Below are 12551 nucleotides of genomic sequence, written 5' to 3' on the forward strand. Positions count from 1 at the left end.
CTCTATGAACCACCATCATCTTCCTCTCTCCTGTCAATTCTTTAACCAACATTAACACAGATTTGCATCACCTGATGTTTCCTTCTAATGGAACCACTTACTTCATACCATGTCTTCATTTTATCCTGTTCACAGTTTGAATCTACATAATTTCATTTGTAGATATTTATTAAGTCTTTCCTGCTCTTTTTATTATGATAGTATGTAAGTTGCTAGAATAAACATTCTCTTCATTTCTGCCTCAAATAAACAGATGGCTGTTTCAATACTGTGAAATATGAGAGTAATTAAATGAATTCAGAGTAATCATGCATATATTTCTATTTTCCCACATAAGATAACTTTATCTATGCTTACAAATATATTTGACTTTTAAAATGATGTCATTATATTCTTATTTTCACTTGTCAAATAGCTTAATCTAAACCAGACAACAGGATTTTTCTCACTGTGATTAGGAGCTCATATTTCCTGGGAACCCGAAATAAGTGTTTCTTAAAAACTTGGAAAATTTTGATTGATCATGATTCCTATCAGCATCATGGGAGCAGGGTTCTTACATTTACAATTAGCCATTGCCAAACACGGTTGGACATTTGAATCATGGTGGAGATTTTGAAGAAAATGGATTCTTTAATCAATATTTCTTTTTAAATGTATGTATTAGAAAGAGAGAGACAGAAAGAGAGAGAGGGAGAGGAAGAAAGTGAGTACATGCACACAAGCAGGGGAAGGGGTAGAGGGAGAAACAGGCTCCTCACTGAGCAGGGAACATGATGTGGGGCTTCATCCCAGGACTCCAGGATCACGACCTGAGCTGAAGGCAGATGCTTAATCTACTGAGCCACCCAGGTGCCCCTTAAATCAACATTAACTGAATTCTGGTACCAAAAAAGAATGTCTCTGAACAGGCTTAGGAATGGGTTTTAGAAAGTTCTTCAAATAATTCTGATTGCCAGCCAAGCTTTGGAAATATCAGACTACATCAATCAAACTCATTTGTTATATAATCTATTAATGTGCATAGAATATGAAACCCCCATATCACCAAGGATCTCATAACATTCAAATCAAAGAGTGCCTGCAGAAGTTTTCCCTTAGCTGTTAAAAAGTGGTATGAATAATCATAAAACATCTTCCAAACTTTATCTAGGGAAATATTACCATAACCAGTGGAAGACACATCCTCAACAGAATTGAGCAGGTAAAAGAAAAAAAAAAAAAAGATGAGAGCCTTAATTTTTGCTAAATTGACAAATATGGGTAACTAAAATGGCAGTGTTTAAATTATGTTCACTATTAAAGAAAAGCCGTTGAAAATACATGTTCAAATTAAGTATATACTTGGGGCATCTGGGTGGCTCAGTGGTTGAGCAACTACCTTCAGCTCAGAGCATGATCCCTGGGTCCTGGGATCAAGTCCTGCATTGAGCTCCTGATAAGGAACCTGCTTCTCCCTCTGCCTAGGGTTCTGCCTCTCTCTGTGTGTCTCTCATGAATAAATAAGTAAAATCTTTTTTAAAAAATGTATACTTGTTTTACTCTTGAGTATATTTCTTTTGATTTTTTGATATTTATATTACTATTATTTGAAATATAACAAAAGGCAAAAACATGTTAATCTATCTTTATTTTGTACCTACTGCTTTCTAGTTACTGTCAATACAAGCTAAAATTTGATAAAATTCAAGAGTCCCATCATTCATGAATCTTCATAGGAAATATAATACTATATATATATGTGTGTGTGTGTGTATATATATATACTTATTTATTTACTTATTTGATATCCATTAACTACCTTGCTTTAGTGCTCATTCCTTCCCTTTATTTAATTTATACTTAGATGCTCCAAGTGACATCCACTGGTTTGGGTCAGGTTTCCTCAGAAGCAGACTCTGAAAGGCAATGACTTGTAGGAATATTACTGGAATACTTTTATGAACATCACTAGGAAGCAATGAGGGAATAAATTACTTATTTTGTTTGTCTCTAGCATAGATAACAGTAAAATACATACATTCAGTCTAGAATTCTATAGGTAGTGTAAGTAGGATCCTATCTGACATAAGATCAGAGTCCACATTTTTCTGCCCTTGGATTTCTTTGTCATGCATAAAATTATATATTTTAATTTATTTTCACTGTATTTATAAAGTTGCTCCCTAGAAAGTATGCAATTTTCTTTAAAAATTTGACTTGAAATTAAAATTAATTAATAGCTCAATTGTGTGAGTTCATTATACATTTTTTATAAAATAGTTTTTTTTTACTATTGGAGATATAAACTTTTAGTGTTGTCCATTTACCAAAAGGAAATATATATATTTTTTTATTAAGCACATTCAAATACCTGTTTTCTGGGGTTTTCTTTGGGGGGGTGGGCGTACCTGAAGGTATACATTTTGTACCAGAGGCTTTATTAAAGACTATACAAATTTTTGACATTAGAATTTTTGTTTTGAAAACATTTTATACAATAAAATATAAAATAATTTTATAAAATAAAAAATTAAACAATTTGAACAAAACAAGACATTGTAGAAAAATATTATTATCAAAGATCATACAGCCTAAGGCAAAATCAGTTATAATGTTAGTAGTAATGCATTGGAAACAGAAATTGTAAAAGTTAAATAATGAGGAATTTGTATTCACATTTCTCTGAATTAATGATCATATAGTTTCAGATACAAGAGTAATATATGCTGTCATCAGAGAATCTAAATTCAGTATTTGAAGTCATTGACATTTAAACATTTTTGAACCGACTAAATATAGCATATTCCTAAAACAGTCTAGCAAAGCGTCCTGCCTGGGTCAGAAAATGAGGTACTGTTCCCGTTGAGTGGTGTTAGGCAACACTGACCCCTAGAGGTTTTCTGAATATTCCCGGTAGACAAGGTTCCTACACGTTAAGAAGGCTGAGGACAGTTCTTAACTGCTGAACAATGTTAAGGAACATAGCAAATGGGTACAGAACGGCTTCATTTCAGGTGGTGTGTATGAGATCTGAACCCTATGTAAAAAGAAATGGAAATCTATTAACAACTGGAATGCAGACGAGTAGTAACAAGTCCATGGTCCTACCAATAGCTCTGGGTGAAAGTTGGTCCAGGTTTGAGCATCAGAGGTAGTTTCCCAATGGTGTGGAACTGGCCTTGGAAATCAGTCCATCTCACCACTCTCTAAGACTCCACACTCCGTAGGGTTGAAGACTATTCCATAAAGAGAAAAGTTGCCTAACCATCCCATTGGAAGTTGTAACTCTGATGCTGCAACTATATCTGAAAGGATAGATTATCAGAATGTGGAAGGTGAAGTATCAGTAATCAAGAATGAAGAGTGCAGAGATCAGTGGTAGAAAAGAGAGTGACTGTCATTCAGGGAGGACCTGGAACGGAAAGGAGCAGAGGTACACAGTGGAGAACTCTTAGAGAATCCCAGCCGACTTTGTAACTGGGTTTTATAAACGGATGGTGATTTCCCAGGGATTTTGTTTGGTGAGTCTAGGAGAATATGGACTCTTGCTACATAAAATAGAAAAGGTTCAAAGTGCTGAATTCAGGATAATACATAAAGTTATAGGAGAAGTCTGTACCTGCTAATCAGTGAAGAAAAGGGAAGAAGTTATCTAGCTCTTCAGAAGTATAACCAGAATTATTTATTATATGTCCACTAGAACCATACTGAGAAGTAGGAAATATGGAGGTTCTTCACCATTTTTAAACATATACCTCCCAAGTGTCTCCTAACACATGAGGCCTCAAAAGAAAAGGCAAGCAGCCAGATAGGTTATCTGTCCTTCTGTCAGAGAAGAGATAATAAAGTAAGTATACTTAACTTGCCAAATATTGTTAGTGTTTGAAGTGAGTGAACATGGTACTGTGACATTTTGTTACCTCATAGAAGTTGCTTTTTATTTTGAGATCTAAAGATTGAGAAGGCTGAACCAGGCAAAGGCAGATACAACACTGGTCTAACAATGGGAAACAATCAGTTTTTTAACAGGGGACAAAGGATCAGTGAGATGGGAATGTAATAAAGAGGCTGTGGTGGTCAACCTTGCTGGAGCAATGATACAAACTCAACCACTGAACCAACCCCAACCACTGGGGCACTGAAGTAATTTTTTTAATTTTATTTTTAAAAAATATTTATTTATTTATTCATGAGAGACACGGGGGTGGAGGGCAGAGGGAGAAGCAGGATTCCCACAGGGAGCCCGATGATGGACTTGATTCTGTATTCCAGGATCATGCCCTGAGCCGAAGGCAGACTCCCAATCACTGAGCCACCCAGGGGTCCCTGAAGTAAGTTTTTTAAATAAAGAGTAGAGGGAGAAATAGATTGTAAATAATAATTCTATCTGCCAAAGATGGAGAAGATGACATATGGTGGTCTGAAAATTTAGGCAAATAATATTTTTAGAAAGCTTTGAGGCCATGGGAAAGTATTACACTTGAAAGCCAAAGAAGGATATTAAAGAACACAATGTATGATATCATCCATATCATAAAATACTAAGACAGTAATATGGACAATATAGTGAAGCAAGGAGAGCAGAGCAACAACTTTTAAAGTAGTTATTGCAGCCTCCAGAATCAAGGCAGCTTGAACTAGGCTAGTGGGGTTAAAAAGAAGCAGATAGGTTCAAAAGATATTTATCTATGTATATATAAGTATATACTTAATATATACTTATATTTATATATTAACATAAATGCACTATGCATAATACAGTTAATTATATATTATATATAATGTAATATATCTAATTATATTCTATATGATTTATACATTATATATTTATATATATTTAGTATTTATTTTACAAATATGAAATTATAATATCAAAACACATAATATAAAATTTAAACACATATAAATATATGTAATAATATATCAAAACATAATAATATTTGTGAAAATAATATAATAAAATCTATTTGTGTGTGCCCTGTGTGAGAGACTGTGGGATGGAGGGCTTAGCTCATGATTCACATGACCTGAACTGTAGTTAGTTTCCATTATAGAGTCTTGGTTCATAAATAAATAAACACAGGAAATGAAGAAAACAAAATGCACACAAGTAGCAAATTAATTAAATTATTAATAGGAAATATATAGCAAGCTTATTGATGATCAGTATTCCTTTCTATTAACTGTTTCATCAATAATAATAGCTATAATGTAGATTTATTTTTTTAGACAAGTGAGGGAGAAAACATAAACCTATGCAATAAAGCTGTGATGTATTTGAAATAAAGATGATTCTCCAACTAAATTTTAAAAACTTGACATTGTATCTCAGCATTGTGGCCAGGTACTACATTTTCTCTTAAAATAAAAATAAAAAAATAAAAAATAAAAAAATAAAATAAACATTTGATGTATCAGTGTCTACAGTCATCTAATTTTTTTTTTTTTGTAAAGGTCAGATGTCCTAAAAATTACCTCAGCTAAGTGATCAGGCTTTACATTAACAATGATGTCATGTTGATAATATGTACCCATAAGAAAGTATGATGAAAGATTTACATAGAAATAAAATTACTAGAACTAAATAAGAGGGTATTGATTTAGGAAAATGACCACTGTTGAACAGAGGCAAATGCCAGAGAGGAAAAATAATAGAAGTTAAGAATTAATATATATTTCATCATAGCAAACCATGTTAAATGTGAAATTAAACAGTCCAAACATTGGGGCATCTGGATGGCTTAGCGGTTGCGCATCTGCCTTTGGCTCAGAGTATGATCCCAGGGTCCTGGGACCTAGTCTCACATCACGCCCCGTAGGGAGCCTGCTTCTCCCTCTGCCTATGTATCTGCCTCTCTCTTTGTGTCTCTCATGAATGAATAAATTAAATCTTAAAAAAAAAGTCCTAACATAAGACTAACTGTGAAAATTTAAATTAATATTCAGTTTCACTCTTACCTAAATGTATGTTTTCTGAAAAATCACAAAATGCCTTATTTTGAAAGACCTCTGAGAAAATAATGCATTAAGAAAAGAAAGAAAAAAAAAAAAAGAAAGAAAGAAAGAAAGAAAGAAAGAAAGAAAGAAAGAAAGAAAGAAAGAAAGTGAGTATGTTGTGCAAACTTTTCTGCCACACTTAATTACATACACATTATTTTACCAGATTAGGATTCTCCAATTTGTAGGTGGGTTTGATTACTTAGTATCCTTTGAATACAGCATGTCTTCCTCAACACCATGAATGTTTTGGTTCTTTGTGCTGAGATGATGGGGACAATTTTGGTTAATATTTAAGACATAGTCTTTCACTAATGGTGTGAAACTTTGAACATCTATTTTATTTGGTTAAATGTGATGGGTTAAATAATTCTTTATTTTTCATCATTTTCAAAATCACCTAAGATGACAATAAAGTAATGAAAAAGACATAAACCTATAAAGAGAGTGAGAGAGAGCGAAGGAAAAAAAAATGGGGTCAAAAGATTTGTTAGGCAGGGAATGGATAAAGAAGTCGCGGCAGTTGAGTTAATAGGAAAAAAAAAAAAAAAACCCGCAACAACTGAACTTCAAATGCCTCCAGGAGAATGGAAAACAGATATTTCAGCCACTGCTATTGAAAAATCCTAGAAAAATGTAAAACAAAACCAAAAAAAAAAAAAAAGAAGTAATCAAATCTTTCTAAATCTGGGGTCTCTTTTGTCACTAAAAACAAAAGGACTTATTGAAATGCTTTATGAGAAAAAATGTAAAGTTCATTCTATTATGTAAGCCCTGGCTGAAGGCAGGGCTGCAGGACCTTAGGGTGAATTCAGCATGTAGAATTGCACTTCCTTTTCCAATTTCCAGTAGTTCATCTAACTCAAGGAGTTAGCAGCTGCAGCAGAGGTTGACAGAGATATTAATGAAAACTTAGAAGTAAGCGACGAATGATTTACTGAAGGATAAAACTCCCGAATCCCTTCCAAAATTTTATTCCTTATTCATGGTAGTCAAATTTACACACCCCAAGTATGAGATTAGAAAATTGCTTCAGAAATCAGCACTATCTAAAGGAAGAGAGATTTAAAAGAGTACTGATAGTAGGGGTTCAAAATCTGGCAGTGGGAAGTTACTGTTCCCACAGAAATGGAAATACCTGGTCTCTTCCCAGTAACACCACACAAAGTCTCACCAGCAGAAACAATATCTATAGGTACACAAGGTTCCTTTGTTTTAATAATTTGGAACAAAATATAATTTTATGTATTTTAAATTTTATTAATTTTTTAGATACTTTTGTTTATTTAAGAGAGAGAGAGGGTTGGGAGAGGGGAGGAGGGAGAGGGAGAGAGAAAATCCTCAAACCAACTCGGGGCTCGATCCCAAGACTCTGAGATCATGACGTGAGCTGAGATCAAGAGTCGGCTTCTTAACTGACTGAGCCACCCAGGTGCCCCTATTAAGTTTTTTATTTTAATTCAAGTATAGTTAACAGAGTGTTATATTAGTTTCAGTGTAGAATATAGTGATTCAGTAGTTCTTTATATTACTCAGTGCTCATCAAGGTAAGTGAACAATTTTTTTTTATTTTCCTAAGGGTCAAAAAGTTGTGCCAGGGGAATGCTGTAAATTGGGTTCTTTCTTTCTTGACCCTAATATTGCATCTTAGTCAATTCTTTGGCAATTATTTTATGTTTGTCAATAAATGGTATAACAATATTCACAAGCCTCCTTGTGACATTTCAGTAATATAATTAATGAAAATCCATTTTGTATTGGGTTTCTCCCCTATCCCAGGGTCTAGACTAGTCCCTTTATGTACATTGATCTGTAACATACAAGAACATTAGCTCGTGATAACTTCATTAGGTAGATCTTATTATCTACATTTTATAGAATTAAATTTTAAAGTAATTCACACAGAATAAGCATTTGAAGAAAGTAATTGAAGCAATTGAAGGATCTACGGCTTTATAAACTTAATAAATTAGAATAATTTTAAGCTTACAAAAATATTACGGATGTATAAGGTTTTTCCATATACCTCCCACTCAATTACCCATATTGTTAATATCTTACATTAATATGGTCCTTGTGTCAGAACTAATGAACTAATATTGATACAGTATTAGCTAAGTCCATACTCTCTTCAGAATTCCTTAGTTTTCAACAAATGTCCATTTATTCTTCTGGAATCCCATCCAATTTGCTTAGGCTACTCTTGGCTGTGAGTTTTTCAGACTCTGACAGTTTGACAGTTGACTCTCTTTAGAGTTCGGAGGAGTACTGGTGAGATATTTTGTAGAAAGTCCCACATTGAGGTTTGTCTGCTGTTTTTTCCTCTCAAGGTCAGACTGAGCTTATGAGTATTTAGAAGGACTATCCCAGAGATGTCACATGTTTTATCATAGGGTACAGATTATCAATGGAATTGATCACTATTGATGTTAAGCTTCATCATCTGGTAGCATTTTCTTTTTTATGGTTTATTCACAGTAAATTTACTTGTTTTCTCCCCTCTTCATACTTCACTATTTAAAAAGAAGTCAATATTTGCATCCCACACTTAAGGAATGGGGAGTAACACTTCACCCTCAAAGCATTATATAAATTAAGTAGAATTCTTCTGCATATGAGATGTTTCTGTTCTCCCCACTTACTCATTAAATCTTACTTTTGTGTATTACTTGAAGATATTTATTTTATAAATTGGGTTATAATCCAATAGGACTTTATTTAATCTGTTGCTGAAAATTTTCCAGATGTGGCTATTGAGAGACCTCATTATAAGGTCTGGTGTATACCCTGATATTAATATACATGTATATTATTATTGTCCATTCCATGTGACCCTGAATTGTTTCAGAATGGGATAGGAAATAATATTTTCACCAGATTGATGATTACGCACCATATAACTGAGGCCACATTAATATGCTGTATTAAAAATACTACATCTGGCATGGGAGCTACAATTAAGGCTACTTTATATTTATAGTAACGTATAATCACCATCCAGCACCCCCATTTTAATACAACAGATCTAATACTATTGAAGTTACCAAGTGATGAGGAAAGGTGCCATGTAGAATTGGTAGCAAGTCCTAGTTAAAAAGTTACAACAAAGTCCCAAGAGTTATAAAGCAAGGACATGCCATCAGCAACAAAGAATCATAAGGCTTTTGAAAAATAACTCCTGACACATTCCTGGGCACTGACCTTAGATAAGAAGTGCCTGGAACATTCAGGAGCTGGACTTTGTCAGATCTACCATGTCATACAGCTGCATTGGCACAGGCAAGAACCCATTTAAGGCATGAGTAGTATATTCAGAATCTGCATGAGAAAAAATCAAAAGGCACAATGATCCTGCATGAACATGTAGTTCAGACCCCCATTTTACTAGTGACGGTCTCCCAACTCAAGACTATTTCTGTGAGCAGCATCCTATATAACCAACTAAAGGAGTAGGGAAGACCTTCAGTTACTGATGGGTCATCTCAGTATGTAGTAGAGGCAAAAATAAAGAAGTGGCCTTGAAAAATAGCGCTTAGTGATGTCAGGATGGCTCAGCATTTGAGCATCTGCCTTGAGCTCAGGGTGTGATCATGGGATCCAGAATCTAGTCCCATATTGGGTTCCCTGTGGGGGGCCTGCTTCTCCTTCTGCCTATGTCTCTGCTTCTCTCATGAATAAATAAATAAAATCTTAAAAAAAAAAAAAGATAGCGTTTAGTGAAAAGACTTCCCAGGGACTAAGAGTCAGTCAGGGTACCAATACACCCATTATTATTATTATTATTATTATTATTATTATTATTATTTATTTTTATTTTTTTTTTGAAGAGAACTGACCCGAGATTAGAATACATATAGATTGGGGACCAGTGGATAATGGTCTGATAAATTTCTCCGCATTCTTAAAGATAAACAAGTGGAGGGGATCCCTGGGTGGCTCAGCGGTTTGGTGCCTGCCTGTGGCCCAGGGTGAGATCCTGGAGTCTCGGATCGAGTCCCACGTCAGGCTCCTGACATGGAGCCTGCTTCTCCCTCCTCCTGTGTCTCTGCCTCTCTCTCTCTCTCTCTCTGTCTATCATAAATAAATAAATAAATCTTAAAAAAAAGATAAATGAGTGGAATAGTGGACAAGTGTTGGGTAGGGGCTTATAGAAGGATATGTGAGATGTGCATGAAGCACAACATTGTACTACTATTATTAACATCCAGAGATAGAAAGTACTCATTTGCAAAACAGCACGGATGCAATGATGTAACTACTATTATTGTTAATTGTCTCTCAGCAACAAATACTGAGTCCATGATATGGTAACACTGGCTTGAAGAGAACAATGGCCATGGAGTGGCAAGTTGACTACATCAGTCACCTTGTAGTCTGATAAGGCCAAAAATGTATTCTCACAGAAGCACATATATATTCTAGGTATCAGTTTGCCTTTTCTAACTAAAGAACTTCAACCCACACCACCATATTAGGAATTAATGCTTATTAAACTTACTAGCATGGGGTACCACATAATCATATCAGTGGACCAGTCACTGTACCTGGCAACTGGATGCAAGAGTGGCTTATGGCTGAAACCTACTGAGTGAATAACATCCATACAATCTAGAGTTGATAGACTCTTCGAATGTTGAATTGTCTCTGGAATGCACAGATAAATTCTAGCTTAGAGCCAATACTCAGGATATACTGCCATTCTCCAGGATACAGTTTATGTAATAAACCAAGGATTGCTATATGATATTGTGTCCCAAACAGGAAGTATGTATGGTTCTGGGAACCAAATGGCAGAAGCAGGAATAGCCGCACTTAAAACCATTTCCAGTAAATCATTGGAGGATTTTCTGTTTTCTGTTTGCATAACTTTGAGGTCTGTAGGGTTAAAGGTTCTTGTGCTAGATAGAAACTTCAAGAGTCTCACTGAATTATAAACTGCAGCTGATCCCTGGGCACTTTGGGCTTTGATTGCAAGGACCTGTGGGAGGAAGAAGTATGAATATATTGGAAGGAATAATTTGCCCTGATCATCAGTAGATGGCAAAGCTCTTGTTATATATTGAGGGCAGAGAGGAATCCATGTGGTACCCAAATGATCTACTGGAATTGACCCTAGTACTTGGTTCACTAATTGTAACTTGTGAAAGGACATGGACAGCAAACCCAGCCTGAGAAGAGTATGAGTGCCAGAAACTCAGACCATGTGTGTAAAAGTTTGGGTCATACCAGTAGATAAACCACCATGATGAGCAAGTTTAGGAGGATCTAAAATAGATAGTGGAGGAGGAGAGATGAATGTCCACTGTCCTGGAGATCTATGGCAGGAGTTTAGTTAGTCCCATTAGTTTCCCACTTCTAAGTTTGTCTTCAGTAAAAGAAACCCAGGGAATCCTAGAAGATTTACTGGATATACACCACATACATGGGAAATATGGGAAAGTATATCCAAGTGACGGAAGGGTACAGACAGTGTTCCTGACTGATATCCCTACAAGGGAGAACGTGCTGCCCGCCTAAGGGATTGCATTCAGCAGAGAGCTTCAAGCCCTTGGTTTCTCAGAATGCACCTCAGTGCAGAGCCTCTTGCAAACTGTCACATCATTTCCAGGGCAACTTACACATAGTAACTGAATAAGATACAGTGTAAAGCTGAGCAATTTAGGCTGAGTATAAAACAGCTGTGATGGGCAACACTGATTTGAGAACTGCAGACAGGAATGGCTGAGGCCACATGTCTCTGCCTCCCAGCTCTGCTTCTTCCTTTGCCCAGTGCTATTTTTTGTAAAACTTAATTTCTGCATAGAACCAAGGATTTTGTTTTCCAAATTAAGCTCCTGTTACCACGATTCTTAGAATAGAGGCAAGTATTTTAATTTTGTTGTGTAAAATAACCATTTCGGCTATGGTCATACCTGGTTAATATACAACTCTAGTAATTTTGGTTGGAGAACATGGATGACCTTTGACTGCTGTAAAATGATTCAAGGGAACAGTTTCACTCATTTCAGAATCTCTGGGGAAGTCATTAATAAAACAGCTCTGTATAGTTGAATTTCCGAGCTTATTATTCATAAATGAATTGATGTGAGTTAGGAAAATAAATATAAATAATCCATTAGTTGAAAAACTAGAAGGAGCAAGTTGCAGAGGAATTGTGTCCTGCAGAAGGAGGAAGCTCTACAATCATTGGCTCTGTCATTCTACCAAGAGGAGGAAATGGGTTTCCAACAATGTAACCAGGATAAGTTATTGACAGGGAGGTGCATGGTGGGAGGAACACACCCACACACGTCAGGGAAAATGTTTTCTTACCATTAACAGTCTTTTTCTTACATTATCTCACTTTCTTCTTGATGAAAGCATTAAAATTTAGAAAGCAGAGATTATGATGGCACAGAAGAGAGCCACTAAATAGACCACTTGCTCCTCTTTAAGTACATACTCTGTGCCAGTTGTATACTCATAAAAAGGGCTTTATGGCTATCATGTGTGGCCGCCAAACCCAGGCCTTATGGCATGGAGTGTACACTTCGCATGTGAACATCAAAACGACAACTGCAACATGTGGCTGG

This window comes from Canis lupus, chromosome 22 (assembly GCF_011100685.1).
Source record: "Canis lupus familiaris isolate Mischka breed German Shepherd chromosome 22, alternate assembly UU_Cfam_GSD_1.0, whole genome shotgun sequence".
Taxonomy (NCBI): Eukaryota; Metazoa; Chordata; class Mammalia; order Carnivora; family Canidae; genus Canis; species Canis lupus.